This window comes from Mesocricetus auratus, unplaced genomic scaffold (assembly GCF_017639785.1).
Source record: "Mesocricetus auratus isolate SY011 unplaced genomic scaffold, BCM_Maur_2.0 Super-Scaffold_100013, whole genome shotgun sequence".
Classification (NCBI taxonomy): domain Eukaryota; kingdom Metazoa; phylum Chordata; class Mammalia; order Rodentia; family Cricetidae; genus Mesocricetus; species Mesocricetus auratus.
Window position 1 is genome coordinate 2,902,479 of NW_024429196.1, and position 25,416 is coordinate 2,927,894.

Genomic DNA, 25,416 nt, shown 5'->3' on the forward strand with positions numbered 1-25,416 from the left:
CACATTGCCCTCTGTAGCAAAATCTCCCTCTGTCTCTTTCTTACGGCATTGCCATCTACAAAATTCATGCTCTAGAACTCTGCAACATAGTTATCAAAACATCAGGCAAGAGCCAGAATGATATTTAAAGCAAGTTTACAGTTTTATGTTGGGTTGCATTCATAGTTCTCATGGCAGGATGCAGCTGTGTACATTTGTGGGGAACCTTGGTTAGCCTTCCTCTGCACAAAAAGGTTTAAGGTAGTAGTGCCAAAATGGAGACCTCTCTCCAGATTCAGGACAATCCCCCTAAAGAGAATTCTAGTCAGCCACTCAGAATAGATTCTATTAAAGTTGTTCTCCACCCCATGCATTACTGATAAAACAAAGAACAGACCCAGAGGGGGAACAAAAGAGCACTCTAACTTATCTGTCATTACAAAGGATGGAAGCCTTTAAAATTCAGATAAATAAAATATATGCCCAGCACCAAAGTCTCAGGAGGCAGATGAGACACTGAAGAACAAAAATAACCAGAAAGGCGAGGCAGAAGGCAGACAAAGACTGTGCCCCGCATTGTTGTGCATTCTCCCTAACTGTCAGGTCCAGGGACTTAGAGAACCAGGGCAGGGGACACTGAAAGGAGGACTGAGCATTTCCTGGACATGGAGATTGTGACATTAGCTAATCAAACTGTCAAAAGTAGCATACCCCAGAGACTTGCATCTGATAGCAGGGCATCTCTTATGACCCGTGTCATCTCGGCCTAAATGGCCAGGACAACTCTTAAATTCACCACACAGGAGTCTGGAAGGCTACTCATGCAGCAAGGATATGTTCAAGATCTAAGTATGGCCGGGCGTTGGTGGCGCACGCCTTTAATCCCAGCACTCGGGAGGCAGAGGCAGGCGGATCTCTGTGAGTTCGAGCCCAGGCTGGACCGACAGCCTCCAAAACAGAGAAACCCTGTCTCGTAAAACCAAAAAAAAAAAAAAAAAAAAAAAAGATCTAAGTATGTATCTATCACCACGCTAGGGACAGAGTTAGATACAGGTGAAGACAGAACTGTCTTTGAAGGGCTGTGGGATGCACTCACGCTTGCTCCTTAAAGCCTCAACAACAGAGGCTCATAACATTGCCTGGCTCTGGGTCCTGAAGAGTCTACTGCTTTTTTTGCTTATGTACCAACTGAACAGTCTTCACAAGTGTCCTAGCTTGTTTTCCTATTGCTGGGACCAAAACCAAAACCATAACCAAAACCAACTTGGGGAGAACAGTTTGCTTGGCCATGTAACAAAACTTTTCCTGGGGAGATGCCACACATACATGTCAAGTCACCCCAGATAGGGAGCCATAACCAAAGTATGGATACCACCCAAGTTCAATTTGATGAACAACAGTTTTATTGAGGTCATAAGAGTCTGGGTGAGAGATCAATTATAGGAGCAGAAATAGCTCAAAGACAGCTACGTCATCAATATTCATCCCAACATGGGTGATAGCTCACAAAACTGGGAACATAGAATACACTGCTCAGCCTGCAGGGAGCTTGAGAGTTTGGAGGGGGTCCTTTCCAAGTGACTCAGTTGGTTTCAACTTCTTCCAGGCAGCAGGTCTGGTTTCAGAGTCTTTTTTGAAACCCAACTTGTCTGTAAGTCTTCTCTGCTGCTTAGATTGTCAGAGGTACAGTCTTCTTGGTAGCTCTCTAGACTCAGAGAGACTCTCAGTTTCTATTGCTTACTCTGGCAGGGAGGGGCCTAGTGAATCTGGTCAGTTTCATGAACTTCCTAAAGCTCTTGAGTTGTTTCCCTTTTTGCTTAAGGGGCTATCCTGCAGGATAGAATGTTTCAATCTCAGAGGAAACTGTTACATAACACCTGGTTTCTACTTTCCCATCTTCACTGAGGGAAGCCAATGCAGGAACATGGAAGTAGGAACTGAAGCAGAGGCCATGGAGAAATGCAGCTTAGTGGCTTGCTTTTCATGGTTTGTTCAGCCTGCTTTCTCATACAGCCCAGGACCACCTGTCCAGGGGCAGCACTGCCTACAGAGGGCTGGGCTCTCCCACACCAACCATTAATATAAAATTCCCCCACACACTTGGCACAGGTCGAACTGATGGAAGGATTCTTTTCAGTCAAGACTCCCTCTTCCCAGATGGTCCTGGATTACATCAAGTTGACAAAAAACTAAAGAGTACTGCAAGTAACCAGAATCTGCTGTCCAATTCTGCAATATATATTCAAGATAAGACTGAAGAAAAGAATTGTTGGAGCATAGAGCAAAAACAAGTACATAACAATTTTGAATGCCACAGTCTGTCCACCCTGGCTTGAATGGATAGATCACACAGGGCTCATGTTTTCCAGACCCTGCAGGACATTTTCCCATCTACAAAGGGAACTAAAATCATGAATGAGACCATTAAGTAAATCAGAGAGCTAAGCCACAGGCACTGAACAAAGCATCTTATGATTAAGTGTTTCACAGTGATGAATGGCATGCCTAGATCCTCCTAAACCTCTCAAACTTGAAAATATTCACTTATAAAATGCTACTCCTTTTAAAAACATATTCATTTGACATAAAATGGAAAAGTGCAATGATTTCTTTTAAAATGTAAAACTGTGTAAAAGTTTGCAAGACCAAACACTGAAGATTGTTGTATTTACTTTTTCTTGTCACTGTGACAAAATACCCAACAAACGCAACCTAAGGAAGGAAGGAAGGAAGGAAGGAAGGAAGGAAGGAAGGAAGGAAGGAAGAAAGGCCTTGTTTTGTCTCACAGTTTGAGGGCACAGTCCTTGGCTGTGGCAACAGCAGAGCAGCAGGGGTTGGAGGCAGCTGGTCACATTGTATATGCTGTCAGGAAGCAGAGGGAGACAAATGCTGATATTCTGCTTGCTTTCTCTTTTCTATCAGTCAGAACCCATCTCAGTTAACCTCATCTAGAAAGCCTTTCCCAGATAAGCCCAGAGGCTTGTCTCCTATAGGATTCTAGATCATGCAGATCTCAAAGACAAAGAATACATTTAACATTCCTGAAAAGGTCATTTACACAGGAGTGGCAGCTAAATGCACACAGCTGAAGGACAATAATTGTCACTGTGATTTGAAAGCAAGCCAAACTATCATTCAAGAGCAGGATCAAAGGGAAGACATTTAAAGGTACAGAGCGCTTGGGATATAGTTCATTTGGAAGAGGGTTTGCACAAAGCCTGGCCTAGATCTCTCTCAACACTCAAGCCACACCTATAACCCCAGCACTCAGGAGGTGGAAGCAGGGTTCCACAAGTCAAAGCCATGTTTGGCTACACAGGGAGTTTGGACCAGCATGGACTACATGGGACCCTATCTCAATAGCTTACAAACAAGCAAACTAACAGCACATTGGAAGTTAAGACTGGCTGGGTGTTGGCAGCACACGCCTTTAATACCAGTACTCTGCAGACAGAGGCAGGCAGATCTCTGTGAGTTCAAGGCCAGCCTGGTCTACAGAGCAAGTGCCAGGCCTCCAAAGCTACACAGAGAAATCCTGTCTGAAAACAACAACAACAACAAAAGTTGAGACCATTCTGCAGGAAGTGATGAATGGGATGGATATTTAAAGAGATTATAACAACAAATTTGATTAAGAGACAAAGGCATTTCATTTTTGCTGTGTAGTCATTTTGAAAAGTATAAGAATCTAAGGAAGGCACACTGGGTAAGAAGAGGGCGTCACTCCTCTGAGAGCTGCTGAGTCACAGACCTGGTGTCATGATCCAGAGAAACAGCACATTAACAGTTAAAGGATAAGATACACATTTAAAAACTTTAACAGCTAGCTGAGCATGGGAGCACATGTCTATATTCCCAATTTTGGGAGGTAGAGTCAGAAAGATGCACATAAGTCCCAAGTTAGTCTGGGCTGCAGAGCAAGTTCTAGGCTAGCCAGAGCTACAAAGTGAGACTATGACTCAAAATGAAAACAACAACAAACAAAACAAAAACCTTACCCCTCAAAAAATATTAAAGGCTACTACAAAAAAAAAAAGAAGCACAACTTACAGTTACCAAAACAGTAAAGGAACAGGAATGCTTTCAAACACAGAAATAAATCTGCAAAAGCATTCCATCATAGTAAAAGTCGGAGGGAAAGAATAAATCTGCAAAAGCATTCCATCATAGCAAAAGTCGGATATGTAGGGAAAGTTGGAGAGAATGGTAGGTAGCTACAGGGATAGAAATCAGACTGAATGCGATTAGTGTGAGGAACTACATACCAACTGGAAGGGAGAGGTCATTTGATTGCATAGCATTAAAAAAAATCTGGGCTTATATTAATTGGAAGAGACATTTTAAAGACAGGCAAGAAAATTAAGGGGCAGGGGTCCCAGGTCCAGGTGAGAGGAAGAACACAGGCAGCGTGTGCAAGGCTCTGCATTCAGTGTCCAACACCACACGGACAAAACAACTGAAGCTGAAGAAAAGCGAAGAAATACACAAAATATTCCCTTAAAGGGATTTAGATAGATAGTGTTAGTCGTATAAGTTAGGGTTTGCGATGGACATGTTAGGGGGCAAAATATGATGTTGGACAGTACTTAACACACAGGGGTGTGAAAACAGGTGTGCCAGCACACTGCAGTAACCTTAGGGAATGACCCTGATAGATGTAGGCAGAGGTGAATGAAAGTGCTGACTCACCCTGAGAAGCACACGCTAGCTCCTGATTGTGAGTTTCAGAGAAAATGAATGGCATTGCACCCTTGAGCAAGACCAACCACACAGGGAGCAGAGGGTTCGCGGTGATACAGACAGGAAGCAGGGGCTATCAGGGGCATTGGTTCGCCGATAACTTACCAAAAAGTGAAATGACTTTCTTTTTTTTTTTTTTGATTGTTTTTTTATATCATTTTTATTTTAATTTTAAATAGCTTGTTTTACATGTCAATCCCAGTTCCCTCTCCCTCCCCTCCTCCCGCACTCCCCTTCCCCTCCAGCCTCCCACCCTATTGCCAATTCCTTCCACATAGGGGATATCTAGAGTCTGTCATTTCACTCTGGGTAGGGTCCAGGCATTCCCCTAAGAGTCCAGGCTGAGAGAGCATCCCTCTTTGTGCTATAGGCACACGATGACTGTTTGTATTCCAGGGATAGACACTGATCCACTGCTCAAGGCCCCATAGGTTGCCCAGGCCTTCTCACTGACACTCACATTTGGGGGGCCCAGATCAGTCCCGTGTTAGCCTCCCCGCTGTCAGTCTGGGGTCCAAGAGCTCTCCCCTGTTCAGATCAGCTGTCTCTGCTGGTTTTGCCAGCCCATTCTTTGCCAATTTGTTCATCACTCCTCTCTCTCTGCCACTGGGTTCCTTGGGTTCAGTTCAGTGTTTAATTGTGTGTTTGCCTCTGCTTCCATCAGTCACTGGATGAAGGCTCCCAGATGGTTATAGACATCAAGTTCATTATCAGGAATGGGCATTCGAGGTGGTCTCTCAACTATTACTTAGCTTGCCAATTGGTGTTATCCCTTTAGATCACTAGAGGTAACTCTGGTGCCTGATCTGTCTTCTAACCTATGATTCCCTCTTCCCGCTATTCTATCCCCACCCACTCACAAGCAGGAGGACATTAGAAATGTTACAGCATGGTGATTTTCTAGATAAGGAAAGGGCTGACTCCAAGTTCAAGACAAGCGGAATAACAGCAGTTCTGCGCACAGGATAGGAAGAGTGGCTGGTGGCCAGCATCAGACAGGTCAGTATACAGAGTTTTGGAGTCGTTTGCTTGTTTTTGTGAGGTCAGGTCTTCTGTGTAACCCAGGCCTCAGATTCTTTGGTCCTGGCATCTCAGTGGTTCTAGTTTCAATCTGCTGCTGGCTAAAAGCAATTTAGGGGAGGAGAGGGTTTGTTTGACTTACACCGCCACTGAGAGAAGTCAGGATAGGGGCTCAAGCCAGAACTTGAAGCAGAAATCTTGAGGAAAGAACACATTTGCTGGCTCATTCAGGTTCACTCTTCCCTGCTTTTCTCATTCAGCTAAGGAACCCCAATGCAGGGATGGTGCCCCACTGTGAGCTGAGTCCCTGTATCTATTAACAATCAAGATAACCCCTATGCAGGGATGGTGCCCCACAGTGAGCTGAGTCCCTGTATCTATTAACAATCGAGATAACCCCCACAGACATCCCCACTGATCTAGACAGTTTCTCAGATAACTCTAGGTCAGTGGTTCTCAACCGTCCTAATTCTGCTGCCCTTTAATATAGTTCCCTATGCAGTGGGGACCCCAACCATAAAATTATTTTTGTTGCTGCTTCCTAACTATAATTTTACTACTGCCATAAGGAGTTGAGACCTATAGGTTGAGAACCACTGCCCTAATTGTGTCAAGGTGACAAAGGTAACAAGGACACAGGTGTACACTACCCGCTGCTGACTCTGCCTTTGATTAAGTGAATTTGAGGTGACACACAGGCTCACTGTCAGTATGATATGGGAAAGCAGGAGTCTGCCCTATCTACCTTGCTGACTTCTCTTGGCCTGTGGTCCTCTAGCATGCTGAGGAAATAGAGACGCTCATCTACTCTCACAGATGTAGCTCTACAAAGAAGGACCAGAAAACGGTGAGTTCCCATAGCCCATGGCTTTCTAGAACATTCTGGAATCTGTAAAGGTAAACACAGGAGCACAGCTTAAGCTCTTGATGGAGTTGGTTCATGGCCGCTGTGTGCTTCTACCATGAAGTCAGGATCACAGAATTTTAAAAACTTGTCCTAAACACATTTTCAGTCCCTCTGTCCACCTCAGAAGTGGCATTTTTGTGGAATATTTAACAGTAATGATATGTTACATCTGTTTATTCTGCATAATATTACTTTAACTGTGTAAAGGTGTCTTACATTTGTTTCTGATGCCTTTTAAATGACTTAAAGATGTGTTATATTTGTTTATGATGCATTTGTTTGATTATGTAAAGATGTGTTGCATTTGTTTTACCTTGACTGCCTAAGGCACCTCATTGGTCTAATAAAAGCTGAACAGTAAGTATCTAGGCAGGAGAGGAATAGGTGTGGCTGGCAGGCACAGATAATAAATAGAAGAAATCTAGCATGAGAGGGGAAAGAACGAGAAAGAAGAGAGGAGAGAACAAGGGATACACCCAGGGGAAGAAGCCAGACAGCCACCAGCCAGCAGGCTCAAAAAACAGTGAAGGTAAGATATACAGAAAGAAGGTAAAAAGCCCCAATGAAAAAGATAGATAAAAAGAAACAGGTTAATTTAAGTTAAAAGAGCTGGTCAGAAATGAGCCTAAGCCAGGCTGAGCATTCATAACTAATAAGTCTATGTGTCATGATTTGGGAGCTGATTGGTGGCCTAAAAGTAAAAGCTTAGTATATGATATTTTAGATAAATGAGAAATACTGTGATCCTGGAAGTCTGGGTATGACAGTAGAATCTTACACTTCTGTGCACTCTCCCTGAGTCTGGGAGGAACACGGGTCAAGCCTGGGTGCATACTCTCCACAGGGAAGAGAAGTAAGTCAGCTCTAGCAACCACAGAGCCAGGGAAAGAGAAGGGTGCAAAAGGGTCATTGAGGTAGTTGGGACCTTGGGAAGGAAGTTCTGGAGGAGTGCAGGCACAAACAGGATGGGGTGGGGGGGATGGAGCCAGGATAAGGAGAAGACTTCTTGAGAGTAACTACTGCTGGACAGGGCAGGAAAGAGGGAGGAGATCAAACAAGCGCCGGATCCAGTCAGCTTCAGAGGTTGACATGTGGTTGCAGGCAGTAGTAAAGTGTTCACTGTTCTGAGGAGAATCTGGGTAGGAGGCAAGCCATCACTGAAGGCCCAGTGGGGAATAAGAGGGCCCGAAGGAGGTGGCTAAGAGACGTCCCATCACCAGGATGAAGCTCAATTCTGTGGACAGCGGCTGCCCACACCGACATGCTGTGAGTGGGAACTCTGGCGTGACTCATAAACATTTCAGCTGTGATTCAGATTCCACAGTTGAGAGAAGAAGAAATAAACACTGGACATGGGCAGCTTCTGCCTCACTCAGAGGGTGGGATGAGGGATGAGGCGGCAGTGGCCCTGGTAAGTGGACCAAGGAGAAGAGTAGAGTGTAGTTATGTAAACCCTCTCCCTGAAGGTGACAGGGCCACAGATTACTGAAAGGATGTGGGGGTGGAGCTAGGAATGTGAATGACATAGGGGAATGGCCCACAGCTTTCATCTAAGTCACTGCTAGGGAAAAGGGGAGTGAACCCACAGGCAGGCTAAAGAACTGTGTACCCACATCGTTTGCATTTGGGGGACACCTTGGCTATTTCCTCAGACTTCTATGGAGCTTTGTGATCCAAAGGGCAGGAAAGCTACATCAGAGTATGAAGGCAGCAGATACATGAGGAAGAGGTTGGAGACTAGGAAGAGCTCCTGAGAGGGACCTTGCTGGGACAAAGCTTCCCTCCAGTGGGACTTTCAAGTTCCAGAGAGTATGTGTTCTCCAGTGATTGCACAAGTGCATGATGGTTAGATACACCATGGTGGGCTAAGAGATGGCTCAGTGGTAAAGCACTTGCCTAGCAAGCACAAGGATGAGATGGGTCTCCAGAACCCACCTAAAAAACACAGGCATGGTAGCACATGCTCATAATCCCAGTAGTGGCAGAGCACCTGGGGCAAGGAATGGGAAGGGGATTAGAGGATCCCTGAGGCTCACTGGATGGATAGCCTAAACTACCTGGTGAGCTCCAGGGCATTAGGAGAGCAGATCCTGCCTCAAAGAACAACAACAAAAAAGGTGCACAATGTCTGATGAATAACACCTAAGGCTGTCCTCTGACCTCTACACACCTAAGAATATACAAACACACACAGCTATCACCCAAGAAGTCCAGGGATTCCTACCATCTGCATATAATGCAGTGCTCTTTCTGAAAACAATTGTGTCCTGATTTAGGTGAAGTGTGAAAGTGCAAACCATAGGCTTGGCTCTGGAGCTAGTTCTGCTCCCACAGCAGGAATTACCTTTATCCTCCTGGTTTAGGAAGGATCTGCAGGAGCATCCTAGCAAATCCTGAAACTTGTCATTCTCAGGGTGCCAGCATTACACTGAGTATGGTTCTAGAAGACTTGGGACAGCAAACACTGTTAGTTGTGTATGGGTAGGTGTAGGAGTGAACCCCACAAAGCTATCTGCCCATGAGGGCGGGGACATGTAAACTGACACAGGTAGATATAAAAGGAAGTGAAAGGAAAAGGAACCTCCCTTTTCTCCTGGAAGCCAGCCACGCTTCTAACTCCTGGTTTGTGCGACTCTCTCTCTGGTAAATAAATATATTGTTTTCCTTATAGCATCGAATATCCCTGATAGGTAGGCATGGACTCCAGGAGGCAGGCAAGAGGTCCACTTGCCAGACAGGGGCTGAGGCTGGGGCTGGCCATCAGGACTCAAGGCCACCACAGGAGTTCACCTTCTGCACAGAAGCTGAAGAGGGGAAGGAGACATGTGCCTGATGTGGGCATCATCACTGTGAGCTGCACAACACCAAAACCCTTGTGGAGAATGGAATCCAAGGAAGGGACGATGGAAACATTGAAGAATGGGGGAACATGGCACACATCTGGATGTCTCCTTCTTGAACATTCTGACACCCAGAGACCTAGGAAGTTTCAGAGACAGAAAGAATCGCACTTTGATTTGTGGTCAACAAACCCAGATTCTATTGGAATCTTCTGCATGTTGGGTAGGGTTCAGAGAGTAGAAGACAGCTCATCTCTGCCAGAAGTGGCTCCAAACTTAAACTCTGACTGCCCCTGTATGAAACAAAGGCCTCAGTTGTCCAAAGGGAGAATTAAAGAGTGCATGTTCTGGGATGTAAAAGGGATTGCTGCTTTTAGCAACAGATAAAGTTCTGTGTTTTTAGTGGCTTCTGATACAGAAGAAAACCACAATAAATTTCTACTGGTAATAAATTGGTTCAAGAAAGATGCTTATAAAAGATGGATGAAACAAATCTCATGGAAAAAATAGAGGCACAGCCAGTGTAAATGTCACTCATGCAGCCAGTGTGTGCAAGTCAATATCAGAACAGCAGCAAAGTGACTTACTGTGGACTTGGTCTGTGCTTTATGAGTAATATGAGTAATGTGACTTCTTAAGCATTTTCTTTAGAAACACAAACCTGGACATTATGTTGTTCATACACACACACACACACACACACACACACACACACACACGTGTGCCCTAGCTTAGACAAACACACACAGGCACACACATCTACTGGCACACAGACTCATACATACACAAACACACAAACACAGAGAGACACTAGCCCTCCTCCCAATACATGGAAATGCACATACAGGCAGTGGCACACACATGCACAAGCAGACATACACAGGACAGGCACACAGACATATGTGCACATGTACACACAGGCACACACAGCTGTGACAGCACAGGCTAAAGTAAGCAAATGTCTTTATTAGACTATCCTGTGCTGACGGTTTCATTTACTTTCCAGTAACCATTAAAGAGTGGCCTATGCAATGAGGTCAGTTTTGCTTACACTCAAAAGCAAATGAAGAATGAGAACAGCCCAAGGTTCTATAATAAGACTATGGTGATAAGGGTTGGAGCTGTAGAAAGCAGCTCAGGGAGTAGCAGTGAAGCTTCCAGAATGGCACATGGGAGACTCCAGACTGTACAGGGGAAGAAACTGTGCTAGCATGGGCTGACAACTCAGCAGAACAGAGCAGAGGTCCTGAGTCAGTACTTCTGAAAACTAGGGGATGTCTTTGGTCCTCATGGGGATGATGAGGTTTGTGAAACCCATTCCAAAATGAACACAGTGCTGGATGGTAAGAAGCATGGAGTCTAATGAGGGGGATGAGGTGCCCAAGATGAATACACATGCCTCTGTACCGCCAGTGGAGGTCCAGAATGGCCTGCACACCGAGAGTGAATCCAAAAAAAAGCAACCAACAGAAAAAGGCATCTCCATTCAGAACTGTGTGAGTACACAGGTTGCTATGAAAGGTTGTTCATACAAATAAAATCCTCACAGGTATATATTGTGTAGAATACATTTTATGACAGATGCTATTAGCATTCTAATATCAGTTGGGTTTAAAGGAAATAATGGACTGAATTTCTCGCATTCATTAGCTAACTTAACTGGCCACAGATTCCTAGGGGAAAATCAGAGATCTTCAGGTTCACTACAAAATATAGAAAGGGGAGGCAGACAGGCATCCAGCAAGATCGTGACCCCCTAGATGACTGACTGGGAGCAGGGGCAAAGAAGGTGGGTGGTTCTCAAACACTGATGAAGAAGTGTGTATGGGTTGGCATCTGCATTAGTTTTCTTGTTGCCGTGACCAAGTACATGACGAAAATAACCTCAAGGGGAAAGACTGGGCTCACAGTCTGAGGACTTGCAGTACATCATGGAGGGGAGGCATGGGCCCGGGCCCTGCAGACCCACAAGGACAAGACTGGAACTCCTAAAGTTTTTACACACCTCCCAAAAAAGTGCCACTACTTGGGGGACTTCTCACACTCAAACCACAAAGCATTTAACATGAATTCAACACAATCTAGTAGTACAAGGTTGAGAAAAAAATAAAATGGAAATATTCTAGAAGGGACACTCGTTGGAAAACTGGGACTAGCAGACCAGACTGAGGGAAAGGAGCTCACTGGACAGCCACTGGGAGTCTAAGATTTTCAGAGTGCTGGGTTCAGTTTATATTCAAGAGAGAGAATCTCATGCCCCCTCTCCCTCTTCCCGCAGCCTGCTCTGGACCCCATGTCCACAACAGTACGGGCAAGCATGTCTCCACAGCCAGCTTCAGCACACACCACTTCCACCACACAGAGAAATGAAATGCATTTGTAATTGGCTTTCTGATAACGCTAATTAGCTCAGGCCTTTGTGATCCGTGAAGAACAGAGGAAGCTTCCATCTTCCCATCCCACCGCTGGGGCCACAGCGGCAGAGCAGCATGATGCATGCTGCTGTCTTAGAGGAGACACGGAAACTACCTCAGTGAAAAATCTCACTTCATTTTGCTACTGCGTATTTAAATCCAAGGGGTCAAACAGTGAAAGTGACTGTCACAGAGTTCGCAGGGATACCCCTGAAAGAAGGGCTGGGGGTTTATCAGAACAGGAAGTACTCTCCACAATGCTTGTCATGGGGCTGTGATAGTTGGCAGTGCTGGCAATTTCTATCTTTGTACTGGGGACACCAGAGAGAAAATAAATGAATCTATATTTGTCTGAATCCAGCATGTCTCTGAGAGGCCCAAGGCTGGATCACCTCTTGAGAGGTGGTGGAAAAGGAAGATGTGAAGCTTTTAGCTGCTGGGGGTTGGGTGCACCCTTGAAGGGCATAATAGGGCCTCAGCCCCTTTTCTGGTTCATTTCCTGCTGCCCACACAGGAAGCTGATCTGCTCTCCCCAGTTTCCAGGACACAGTCCTGAAGCAACAGGACAGTTACCAGGAACAGAAACCTACAAAACGGAGCCACATGCCAACGAGAGAAAAACCCTCCACACAGTGTCACAGAGACTAGTAGGGAGTGATGCATTTTTCACCAGAGGTAACAGGAACTTTTGTGGAACCCAGAAGGCTCTTCCACCAGAACCATTACTGCAAACATCACAAAGGAGGGACCCAGACGCAAGGAAGAGAATTCCAAGAGCAGGATGCAAGACTCACTGGGCTTACAGTAGGCACCAAGCCAGCTCGCTCAACTTTAGACAGATCAGTTCCCAGGCCTCAGGTCCTGCCATTAAATAAACAGAGAGGCACTTCACAGTTTTCAGGGCATGAATACTCCCTGCAAAGCAGCTGAGACAAGGTTTCTCTGCTCCAGCCTTTACCTGAGTTAGGAAATGGCCCATGTTATCCCCACAGCAGTTTCCAAAACACAGCGTTTCCTTAAGGCTATTCTCAGGCTGCTCCACTTCCCATTTCCTGTCTAAGGTCAGGAAGTGTTCTTAGAGAAATAGCAGCAATCACAATTCATGACTTGGCTTGTTGTGACTCAAAACAACTAATGTTTAGAAGTCATTCCTGATTTAGCAGCAAAACAAGTCTTCGTTATGTATAAGGAAACAGTTCCGGAAGAGGAGATGGAGATGGTGTGTGTGTGTGTGTGTGTGTGTGTGTGTGTGTGTGAGAGAGAGAGAGAGAGAGAGAGAGAGAGAGAGAGAGAGAGAGAGAGAGAGAGTGTGTGTGTCAAATATGCTACAATGAAGTGAATGTATGAATTAAAGAACTGACACAGAGTTATGGTAATGGAGGTAACGACTCATCAGGGCCAGCATGGAAGTTTGGAGAAGAAAATGATGAGCTGAAAAAGACAGTTATATATATAGTGAAATACTAATTTTATATAAAAGGAAGGTCCTATAAATATTGTTAGATGATTGAGAAGTGAGAAACCAATCTGGAAATCTAAAAGAAAAATAATCCCCATGGATAGAATACATCTGGGGCTTGGGAGCAGGAGAAACTGAGAAAATAAGACATTTTGTTAGTAAAACGTTAGGTTCCCAGGAGTGCAGAGATAAGCAGGAGAGTAGGGAATGGGGAGGTAAGGTTCTCCACAGCTTCAGCAGGAAATTACTTCAGGCCAAACTAGAGACACTGTGGGAAGCGAAAAAGAAACGGGCCCGATTTGTGGGATAGCGGTTCAGGAAGTGGAGCGGGAGCCCCTTGGGAATGAACAGGGACTAAGGAGGAAATGGAGTAATGGATGGTTGCTGCTCCTGAGTCTGGGAAGAGGGGAGGTGTCACTGACAGCTGAGAAGGGATAGGAGGTGTCTTACAGAGGAAATAAACAGAGCTCACATTTGGGTTGTTTGATTGATATATGCTTGGGTTGTTGGTTTGAAGATAAATAATTAAAAGTACAGCTTCGGGGAGGGGGATGCCTCTAGGAAGCAAGAGGCTGAGGGGACATCTACAGGAGCACGACTCCATTTACTCCAGCCGCTCAGAAGAAATGCCTTCAGTGTATCCTCCGCACTGGGTCGTCTTCTGTCTGCGTGCTGTTTGGTGCAGTTGGCTGATTCATGGAGCTTGGAGCATCTGCTGATTCTAAATTTACAGAATGGGGGGCTGGGAGTGTGGCTCAGTGGATAGAATGTGTGCAGGAAGCCCTGAGCTCTACCCAGCAGCCCAGCAAACCCCCAGCATGGTGGTGAATGCTCGTGATCCCGACACTCAGAAGGTAGAGGCCCCATGATTACACATTCAGAATTACTATTGGCTACATGCTGAGTTCCAGGCCACCTGGGGCACATGAGATCCCGTCTAAAACCTCTTTTGGTTTTTGAAAGAAGAAATCTTTGTGGTTCTGGAGAAGATAAGGAGGGAAGAGAAGCGCTCGTTAGTAAGTGAAAGATGAATGCCAGAATCCTCATGTGTTGGGGGTGGGGGTGGGGAGAGCCTTCTGAAAATACCGTGCTCGCTTTTCTCAGCGGCAGAATGGACAACAATGGTTCTGAAAGAACAAAGGAAGGGCCAAGTGTAGAGCAAAGACCCGGCTGAGGTGAGTCAGAAACCAGTGCTAGAGAAGATGATAGAAGCTTCTGGGGAAGAGGCAAGGTCTCCTCCAGTAAAGCCGGAAGGAGGGGCAGCCCACGCTTTCCCTGGGGAAACAGAAGCAGTTAAAACCAGAAGCGCCACTTGAAGGGTCCACACGTGTGGAAGCTGTTGAGTGTGGCAGCTGAACCAGCATTACAGCTCAGAGAACAGGGCTGAGCTCTGAAGCCGTGATAGGCTATCTAGAAGTGAATACAGCGGGTGTCTTTAAGAGGCAGTGTTCACAAAACTAGTGCTAAGGCTGTGTGCAGACTTGTGAGTCAGGACAATAGATTTGCAGGGTGGGGAGATTAGGCAGTTGGTTAAGGAGCTTGCCTTGCAAGCCTGAGGATCATGCTTTGGTCTTCAACACCCGTGTACAAAGCTGGCCATGGAGGCACACGAGTGTCACATCACCAGTTAGCAAGCAGAGACAGATGGGTATGTGAGGCTCACTGGCCGGTTAGCCTACTCTACATGGTGAGTTCTAGGTCAGTGAGAGACCTATCTCAAAACCCCAGGGTGGATAGTGTCTAGGGAACAGCATCTGAGGTTGACCTCTGACCTACACACACACACACACACACACACACACACACACACACACACACACGAGAGCGCTTGCATGTGAAAGGGGGCACGTATGAGAGAGAGCACATGCCAAAGAAATGACTCGAATCGGAGGACAAAGACATTTGTGTCAAAGCCTGAAAACCTGAGCTGGATCCCTGGGAACCAGAGGGTAGAAGTTGTCCTCTGACCTCTGTAAGTGCACAGGGGCATGCCCCCAACACAGCATGCACACACATACACACAGTAAAAAATAAACAAAGAGATAACTATAAAAAAGACAAGTGTCTTGTGGAACGTATAGGGAGCTGTGTGGATCTAGTCCTAGCAGGGGCTGAAGACCCTGACATTGAGGCAGAGACAGGGTTTGAAGATTAGAGCAACTCTACTGACCTCTGTTAACTTCCCTTACATACACTTACATACAAATGCACAGGCATACACACACACACACACACACACACACACACACACACACAGAGGCATACATGGAGAAAAATGTGAAGGATATGGTAGGTGCCAATTTCTCAAATAGCATCCACTTTCTACTTTTACGTTTTTATAATTACTCAAAATTTCCATTCCTCTGTAATGGAAAAAAAACCTTTCATTTTTAAGTCTTTGAAGGAGCCAGATAACCTTGAAAATTAAGTCAAATGAAAGTGTAAGCCCTCTTAATACACAAATATTTAAGAAGCTAATCCTTTAAAAATCTTTTTAATGCAGTTCCAGGAGAGGTGTGGTATGCTAGAAGGTAAGAACTTTAAGATATTATAATTTTGACATATTAAGACCAAATGCATTTTCTGGCTCAATGTCCCTGTCCACCATAGTTAAGCATAGGCCCAGGACAAAGAAAGTACTGGGTGGAATCTTGTTGACTGGAGTATAATAGTGAGCAGGGTAAAACTGTACAAGCGTGTCCTGTGTGGTGAGAAAAGTCAGGAAAACATTGGAAGATCCAGTGAATACTCAAGAGACTTGTCTCCATGACAATATGCTACCCAAGGTATCTATGTGGAACCTTTCAGGACACATGAACCATCTGCCTTTTCTGGGGCTTACTCAACTTCAAAATGCATTATCTAGACATACCACAAGCCTTCAGAATATTCTAGCAAGTTCAGTGTTGTTCATGTGTGTGCAAGCATGCATGTGTGTGCATATATGGGAGTCACAGGGCAGTATCAGATGCTGTAACTCATCAGCTAGCCACTTTTGCTTTGTTTTGCTTTTTCAGTCATAATCTCTCCTTGGCTTAGATCTCACTGTGGTGACTGGGCTGGCTGTCCAGAAAGCCCCAAGATCACCTGTCACCACTTCCCTGGTGATGAGATTTCAAGAGCACACGACTATGTTCAGCCTTTTATTTTTTGTGTGTTTGTGTACTAAGGAATCAAACTTGAGTGACTGCCCTTACTCAGCAAGCATTTACTGCCTGAGCTGCCTCTCCACTTCCATGTTCAGCTTTTTTTAATGATGAGATGAGGTATACCTGTGGAGCCCAAGCTGTCTTGGAGCTTACTATGTGGTCCAGGGTGGCTTAGACTCACAGAGATGTATCTACCTGCTTCTCTCTCCCAAGTGCTGGAGTTAAAGACATGCACCACCATGTTGAAGTGATCAGCATTTTAAACTAGAGCTCCGTGACTGACTCAGATCACTTTGAGACTTTGGATAAACACCCCAGTCCTCTATATAGTGGGTATTTGGAGTTCTGTAGACCATGATGACTTGTTTTAGTTAGGGTTTCTATTGCTGTAAAGAGACACCATGACCATGGCAACTCTTATAAAGAAAAGCATTTAATTGGGGCCTGGCTTACAGTTCAGAGGTTTACTCCGTGATTGTCATGGTGGGTAGTATGGTGGTGTGCAGGCAGACTTGGTGCTGGAGAGGTAGCTGAGCAGTCTACATCCCAATCTGCAGGTAGCAGGCAGAGAGAGATACTGGGCCTGGCTTGAGCATTTGAAACCTCAAAGCCCACCCTCAGTGACACATTTCCTCCAACAAGGCTACACCTACTCCAACAAGGCCACATCCCCTGACAGTGCTACTCCTAGAGACCAAGCATTTAAATACATGAGTCCATGGGGACTATTCCTATTCAAACTACAACATCAGTTTCACTTACCCCTGGTGTTTCTGCACTCTGTCTTGGCTGGCCAGTCTCCTATCCCTCTTCCTGGACTCCCAATGCAGTAGAATGGGGCCCTCCAATGGTTTGGAGTGGGGTGTGTGGCAACTGTGGTCACAAGTCATTTGGGTAGATGCAATTTCTAGATGGAGATCATCATGTCACACTGCTTTGGAGTGGAAAAGAAGTCACAGGAGGTGGCTCAGAGGCAGACATGGAGGATGTTCTCTTTCACTACAGAATTCAAAGGGACTGCTTACCCATCCCTACCTTTCTGGCTGGGACCCTTCCTGCTCAAGCCAGTGGAACACTGCTGTCTACTGGGGGTGGAGGCATGCTCCACACAGCACAGGACCCTCCTGCACTAGAGAAAGGTGGCCTTTGGTCTCCTAGCCACAGTTACAATTTCATGTCTGTATGTTTTCTCTCCATTGGGTATGTGGTTTGTCTGCCCATTTCCACAACACTAATAAAGTTTCTTTTGGTTGTGTGGGTGCTCCCCCCATTCCATTCCCACCATGGGTAGATACAACTCTGGAAGAGTTTCTTCTTTTGCTTACAGCAGCCAACACCTGCCTTTGAGTTGCATTAATAGGGAAAGGAAGTGCCGTTGGCCAGATTTCCACAGCTTTCTGAGAATCCCCATAACTCCCTTACAAATAGCTCACATTTTCAGTCCATTTCTTTTGGTTTTGTTTATGCTTCACCAAGCTAGGAAATTTCATATGCCACTCAGTTCCTCAGAGCAGCTGATATTGGGATGGACTTTAAATGATCCCTTACAGGGAATTCAGGAGCCCGGGATCCCCGGTCTCAGCCTCCCGAGCTCAGTTGGTCCTTTGCCATCGTGAGAACAAAGCACGGCATCTGCTTGCCTTGCCTCACGAGGTGTGATCCTGACCTTGCTGCGAGTCTTATTATGGGCTGGTTTTCATTCAGTGCTGTATGCACAATAGAACGAATCTATTTAAGAGTCCCCGTCCCTCTGGAGGCACAGCTTTCCTCTGACATGCACAAAAAAGGGTTTCAGGCAGCAGATCGACAGGTAGTAATTTTAATAGCCACTAATGTGAATTAATAATTCTAATAACCTTGTTTCAGACGTGCTATCGGGACGTGGGAGAGGGTTGCCATGGCTTCTGTGTTTTATTGCCCACAGCTGTGCAAACTCATCTTGGCCTACATAGCTCTCCCCTGTAACCTCTCCTTTCATTGGCTTACTTCAGCTCAGGCCCATGTGGCTTTAACAACAGCAACAACAAAGAAAACTAAGAAAAAGTTGGTTTTTCAGGACTCGGGTAAGCAGCATTGTTAAGTGACAGCAGGGAAGGTACATTTTAGGACATAAGGAGGTAGCTAGATCACTGATATCTGGGTCCAGTTTACAGTCTGCCAGTGGTCCCAAAGCACCTTCTTCAAGTGCTTTCGGGGCATAAGTAATGGTTCTTAATGATCTGTTTAGGGATATTGTTCTCCAGAAACTGTAGGAAGCACACTCATGAGGGACTTCCTCCAGAAGTCCTCTCAGACAGGGGTAAGTCCATAGGAAGTCTATTAGCTGGCTGCAGATTACACTGGGTGTTCGGGACCAAGCACAATCCCAGGCCATTCTCAGGGTGAATTTTCAAGCACAAAAATCATACCCTGGGTTGACACACCTCAGTTATCAAGAACAGTTAGCTAGAAGGGGCACTACAGAAGCCAGCAAGCAAGATTAGAACATTTAAGGACTTCCTCAGAACTACGGACATAGAATAAAGTCTTTGTTCTCATTTTTTTTTGCAACTGTTGCTGTCTGTGTCCTGGGTGCCAAGGCCTGAATGGCACTTCCATAGTGGCATCAATTGTACTAAAGCCTTGGGGCCTTGTTACACACTAATTTACCATCTTAGACCCAGTGACCGTGGGGCTAGGTGTGCCTCCCACACTTGCTGGTATTATTAACATACACTCTAATATTTAAACCTCTTGTGTGGTCATATTGTTAGTTATACTTCCTGGGAGAGGTTGGGGTGAGTTTGCATTCTCTCTCCATGCATCTGGGCAAGGACACAGAGGTAGTGCTACCATGAAACTTTCTAGGTGTCTTAAAAGGCTGTGTACCTGGACCTGGTCTGCCAGAATTCTGGCCACTGGAGCTCTGAGCACTGGTCCACCACTGCTGGGGAGGCTGGAAATCTGGAGGCTTGTGATGATTAATCTTGTCACCTTAGGCCAGGCATTGGTGGCGCACGCCTTTAATCCCAGCACTCGGGAGGCAGAGGCAGGCAGATCTCTGTGAGTTCAAGGACAGCCTGGTCTACAAAGTGAGTTCCAGGACAGCCTCCAAAGCTACAGAGAAACCCTGTCTCGAAAAACCAAAAAAAAAAATCTTGTCACCTTGATAGGACTTAGGATCACCAAGGACACAAGTCTCTGGGCAATCTGTGAGGGATAGTGTAGATTCATTATGTGGTAGGTGCCATCCTGTGTGTGGGTGACACCACTCCCTGGGCTAGAGTCCCGATCTGCTGAGCTGAGAATGCTCTCTGACTGTGACATAACATGCCTTTCCTCACCGTGATGAACTGTATCTTCAGACTGAGCCCAAACCAATCTTCCCTTCCTTAAGTTGTTCTCGTCAGGTGTCTCATCTCACTAACAGAGACAGTAATGAATACAGAGACTGAGCACTGGGGAAGCCAAAGACTGCAGGACCAGGACTCTAGTCAACAACTCTTTCTGACTTTGTCTCCCTTGGAATTCATGCCAACTGGTGCTCACTGATGAGAGAATTCCTGTGCCTCAGCTCCAGTGATGGAGAAGCAAAAGCAAGACAAGCTCTGTCTGAATTCTTCATCCTAATTCATAAGTGAGCTTAAATGGAGATGCCTTTGTGGAGTTTTATTATCTGTTGATAGACATAAAACTAGACCACTAAATTTGATATTAACCAGCATCACACTGTGGGTAGAGGCTTATGATTCCAGACCAGATTTCGGTGACACCAGATTGCAAGATCAACTTGCCACAAAATTATAAGCACCAGACACGAAATCTATAAATAGTGTTATAAAACATGAGAGATGAGTATTTTTCATTCTGTCCATGGTCACTGATGTGGACTCATGGGGACTGCCAATCCCAATCACAGAAAAGCTGTGGACAGCATGCGGTGATCTTTAATTAAAGTATATTTTTTAAGCCCACCCCTGTGTTCCCACCAAATTGTCATGTGTCTGATTTGAAAAGTAGCCAGCTCATTGACTTTAACTTTCATCTGAACCCATATGGCAATCTGGAGCTCGTTGCAAAAGCACCCAGTTCTGTTCAGGGCCGGGTTGCTCCATTCGAAGCCAATCGTGGGAATTGCTTATAAGCTTCCTGTCTTGGTTGCCATTTAAATGTTACCTCCTGGATCCTTAACAATAAGAAAGTTTTGGGCTTTTGAGAAGTCTCTAAGCTTTACAAACATTGACCATGTAGGGCATAGACCAGTAAAAGACATAGGTCTGAAGGGCGAGCATCCTGCCATGTCTCACAGAAGCTCTCTCCATGATCACACCCATGCAGAAGGCTGCTATCCAGTGACTGCCGCCAACCCTCACCCTCCCACGTTTTCTCCTTCCTGTGTTACATGAGCCTGTTAAGAAAAAGGAGATCTGGGCTGGGGATGACTGTCACTAAAGCACTTGCTTAGCAAGTTGAGGACCTGGGTTTCTGATGTCCACCATGTCATCTTGGTAGGATGCCCTTGTAATTCCAGCAATGGTGAGTTTGGAGACGGAGACAGGTGATGCTTGGAGGGTAACTAGCTGTTAGTCTAGCCTGTGCGGCAGAGATCCTGGACAAAAAAGGGTGGAAGGTACCTGAGGATTGGCACCCAAGGTTGTCCTTTCCTCTGAAGGCCGCATACACAGGCACATGAGTTCATGTGCCCTTTCGACATGTGTGTCTCATTTACATACACATACACAAACACACACACACACACACACACACACAAAAGGAGTCCTGATGTCATATTCTTGTGTCAGTTTGGAGAGTCTTTAGACAAAATGTACATAATTCAACAAGCCCCTCAAACCTCATTGGACCCAAACTCTAGGCAATGTGTCCCTGCACTGTGATAATTCATATAGGCAGAACTAGAATTTTACATGAATGCCATTTTCTGGAAACAAATTGACTAACTTCGTGAAGCTTTCTTTATAATGAGAGGTCTCGATGCAAGGTCACAGGTGACCGAATTGCGCATGCAATTAGTCACTAACTGCATCAAGGAGCCTTTGGGAATAAAGGCCTTTCCTTGTGAAGCAGTCTTATTTATTAATAGTTAATTATAATTTCTCTTATCAGCTTCTCAGTGGATTTGCTATCTACAAAGGAAGACTGGGGAGAATTTTTTTAAAGGATATCTGAAAAGCAGACAGCCCACCAGGTAACCCAGCCCTATTAGCAGTAGCATCCCCGAGTGTCAGCTGGGGTCACAGAGCAGATGTGTTTTTTCCACTGTATTTGCATAGTACTTCAGCTGGAGGACACCCAGGTGAATTGCACAGTCTTTCAGAGCTGCCACTCAAGTTGAGTCCCATGGAAGCAGCAAATGGGAGCTGTGTGTCACCTCTTTGCTTTAACACACTAGCCAGCTTCTTGGGACCCCCCCAAGTTTCTGCACTCTGATTCCAAGGAGGTCAATTTTATTTCATCTGAGACGAGTAACTAGTGATATATGCACACATTGGTTTCTCTCCAACATGGCAGGTCTGTGACAGCAGCAGGTGATGCGCCATTGAAATGTAACCTGGTTGTAGAGAGTCAAAGGCCATGCTCTATCATCTAGGCAATGTGGCAACATGACTGCCTTTAAACAGTTAGGAGCTGTATGTGTAAATGCTTTCTCACAGACCCTTCTTGATTGCATGGTGCATGATCTTCACATAAGAAAAATAACTGTATGTATGTATGTATGTATGTATGTATGTATGTATGTATTCAGGGCAAGGGAAATGTTTCAGTTGGAAAAGTCCTTGCCTTTCAAGAATAGGAATGTGAGTTCAATCCCCAGAATCCACATAAAAAGCCAAGTATGATATCACATGCTCATAACCTCAGCTCTTGGGGTGTGGAGACAGACAGATCCCTTCAATTCAGTAAGCATCCAGTTTAGAGTATTTGGTGAGCTCCAGGACAGCAAAGAGACAGAAACTTGGACAGTGGCTGAGGAATAACAGCTTGTCCTCTGGTCTCAACATGAATGTACACATATGCACCACACAAGTAATCACACACACACACACACACACACACACACACGCAAACACACACACGAAAGATACAGAGTATAACATTAAATATTGCCAACTTAATTTTTCTCTGTCTCCTTTATGAAATTTGTGTATAATATTGTGTGGGTTATAAAGTATATAATCACTTTTGACAAATACAGACACACACATTTTCCAACAATAAGTGGATTAGATGATATTTCAGATCTAGACAACCCTGATTGAATTACTCCTAACTTTACTGGCCTCTGTGTGTTGATCTCCCTTTGACCCCCACAGCCCATCAGAATAAACGAGAGGAAAGAGCACTAATGTTTTTGTTTTTCTTTTTTTTCACATCAGAACTTCTCAGGAACCCCTCTATTTTTGCGCACCATGCACCTGCATCAGCTGCTGCCAACAAAGCTTTGTGTTTTCTCTATGCGTTTTTTCATGTCTCTCTGGGTACAAACGAACATGGATTCAAAGAATTACATCAGTTCACTGCAAGGGAAGGTCATTCAAATTATATTTTTAAAGCTTCCACATTCACTTTATACAGTGAAAAAATTAAACCAAAAGCCATTTGTCAGATAAGAATGAGAATGTAGGCTCATGTCTTTTTAAAGTCTACCCAGCCTAAGGAACAAAGGACATTTGCTTTATAGGAGCCAAACAATGGAGACTGCCTAGGCTGTACTGTCTTCTACAAGTCATCCTTGATCTCCATGAGATATCTCTGTGGTAAACACTGAAGGGAGTTTTTTTGTTTTGCCATTTGTGAAAAGGCAATGTTTATGTTACACATTTTTATAAAAAGGTTGAATATATTATGCTGTTTTTTAAAATGATATTTTACTGCATGATAACAGATGTGTCTTAGTTAAAGAAGTATAAAACGGAAAAGCTGTATGTCACATGTACTACTAGAACAAACGGTTTTCCTCTGTCTTTCTATTGTCCCTCAGAAGACACTTAAGGTAACAGATGTATGAAACCCCTCCCTCCATCTCTCTCAACCACCTCTCCCCTCTCTCTTTGCCCCCTCCCCCTCCCTCCTTCTCACCTCTCTCTTTCCTCCCTCTTTTTCTCTCCCTCTTCCCCTCTCTCCTCTGTCTTTCTCTTCCCTCTCTCTCTCCTCAATATGCAGCCAACGATGGTCTTGAATACCTTCCTTTTCCACCTTTGGAATACTGGGAACACAGGTTACACACATAGTTTGTGTAGGTGTTGGTATTGAACCCAGATCTTGGTGCATGCTAGACAAGCACTCTGCCACCTAAGCCACACTCTAGTCCAGGGCTTCCATTTTTATGTAATCTAAAGAAGTCCTCCTGTGAAAATACTGTTTTGATACTCTTACTCAGTGAGATATCCACAGTCAGTGCAGTGGTTGGTTAGTTCAAGATTTTGCACACAGGGGGATCTTCAATAAATACCTGAATTAATGTTTATGGTCGGACATATAAGTGGGTTGGGGTATTTAGCACTGTTTTGATTATAAAAGCAAACACAAAATGAAAAAATTATAAGACAACCTTTTGATTTTGTAGATTTAGCTCAATATGTGCTTAAATGTATATGTTAACTTCTGTATGCAAGCATACAGTTATCCTGATCACCCACATCACTTGCAGTCCATGAGTGTTGATGGGTTTGGCCACACCATTAGGTGTGAGGTCTCCTACAGTCCTACTCCTCTAAGAGTGTGTTTTCTAGTGCATTGTTTTCCTGTTATCTTGAAAGGGTCTTTTCACCAAACACACAAGTAAATCAAGTACATGTACACACACACACACACACACACACACACACACACACACACACAGACACACACACATTAGCCTACACAAGCTTTCATGAGACTATTTTTCATTCCAATTCCAAATCCAAAATCAAGGAATCTGATACTGGATAAAGGCTGGCTTGGGAAAGGAGGGCTTTTTTTGTTTGGGGTTTTTTCTTGGTGCTATTCTCTCTTCTCATCTTGAAGCAGCAGTATATTCTCTGAGTTCAGTTGCAGGAAAGTAATCCTTCTGTCTCTGTGGCTTCTTCGGCCTCATGGTCTCAGAAACCCACAATTCCTTGCATTGCTTTGGTAGCCAGGATAAATAACAATTGCTATGATGTGGTAAAGTTGAATCAACATGTTTAAACGTTTTTTGGTTTTCTTCAATAGTTTTGTGCTCACCCATGAATAAAGTGAGTTTTATAGCAGAAGTAATTACTCTTTCTTGTTCTAATTAAAATCTTGACAAATAAGCAAATTTGCAACCATTCTACCTCTCAAAATATTGTTCTCATTTACTGTACCTAGAAGAATCAAAACTGAAACAAAATTTCAATTAATTACCTTTGTATTATACACTTTCCAAAAATCTGTGTCAATATCACTTTCTTCATAATGCGGTTTCTATAAACTTAAATCCTATAACTCCTCAAATTTGCTCTATTTTTTTCTCCTATGCTCTGCATTGTTAGTTCATTGCTCCATTTTCCCTCCCACCCAGGGAGCCTGAGCTGGCTGTACCTTCTTCTTTTCCCCTTCTGAAAAGCAAACAGAAACATCTTTGTTCATTGCCTACAGAGAACCATCCATTCAACATCAATCCATGTAGGGATTCCCCTAGAAAGAAACAGAAAATCCTTCCTGTGATGTCCAAAGGGTCATTACAAAGGCTGTGAGCTCAAGAGTTGGAAAAATAACAGTTTGTTTTTGCACATTACTCATGCTGGATTGGGAATATCTCAGTACCATGTACACATACCATCAAGAACCTTCTTGTGTGTGTGTCCATGTGCACTTGTGTGTATGTATGGAGGCCAGAAGTCAACCTCAGGTGTTATTGCTTGGGATCATCTACATGTTCTTGGAGACAGGACCTCTAAATAGTCTG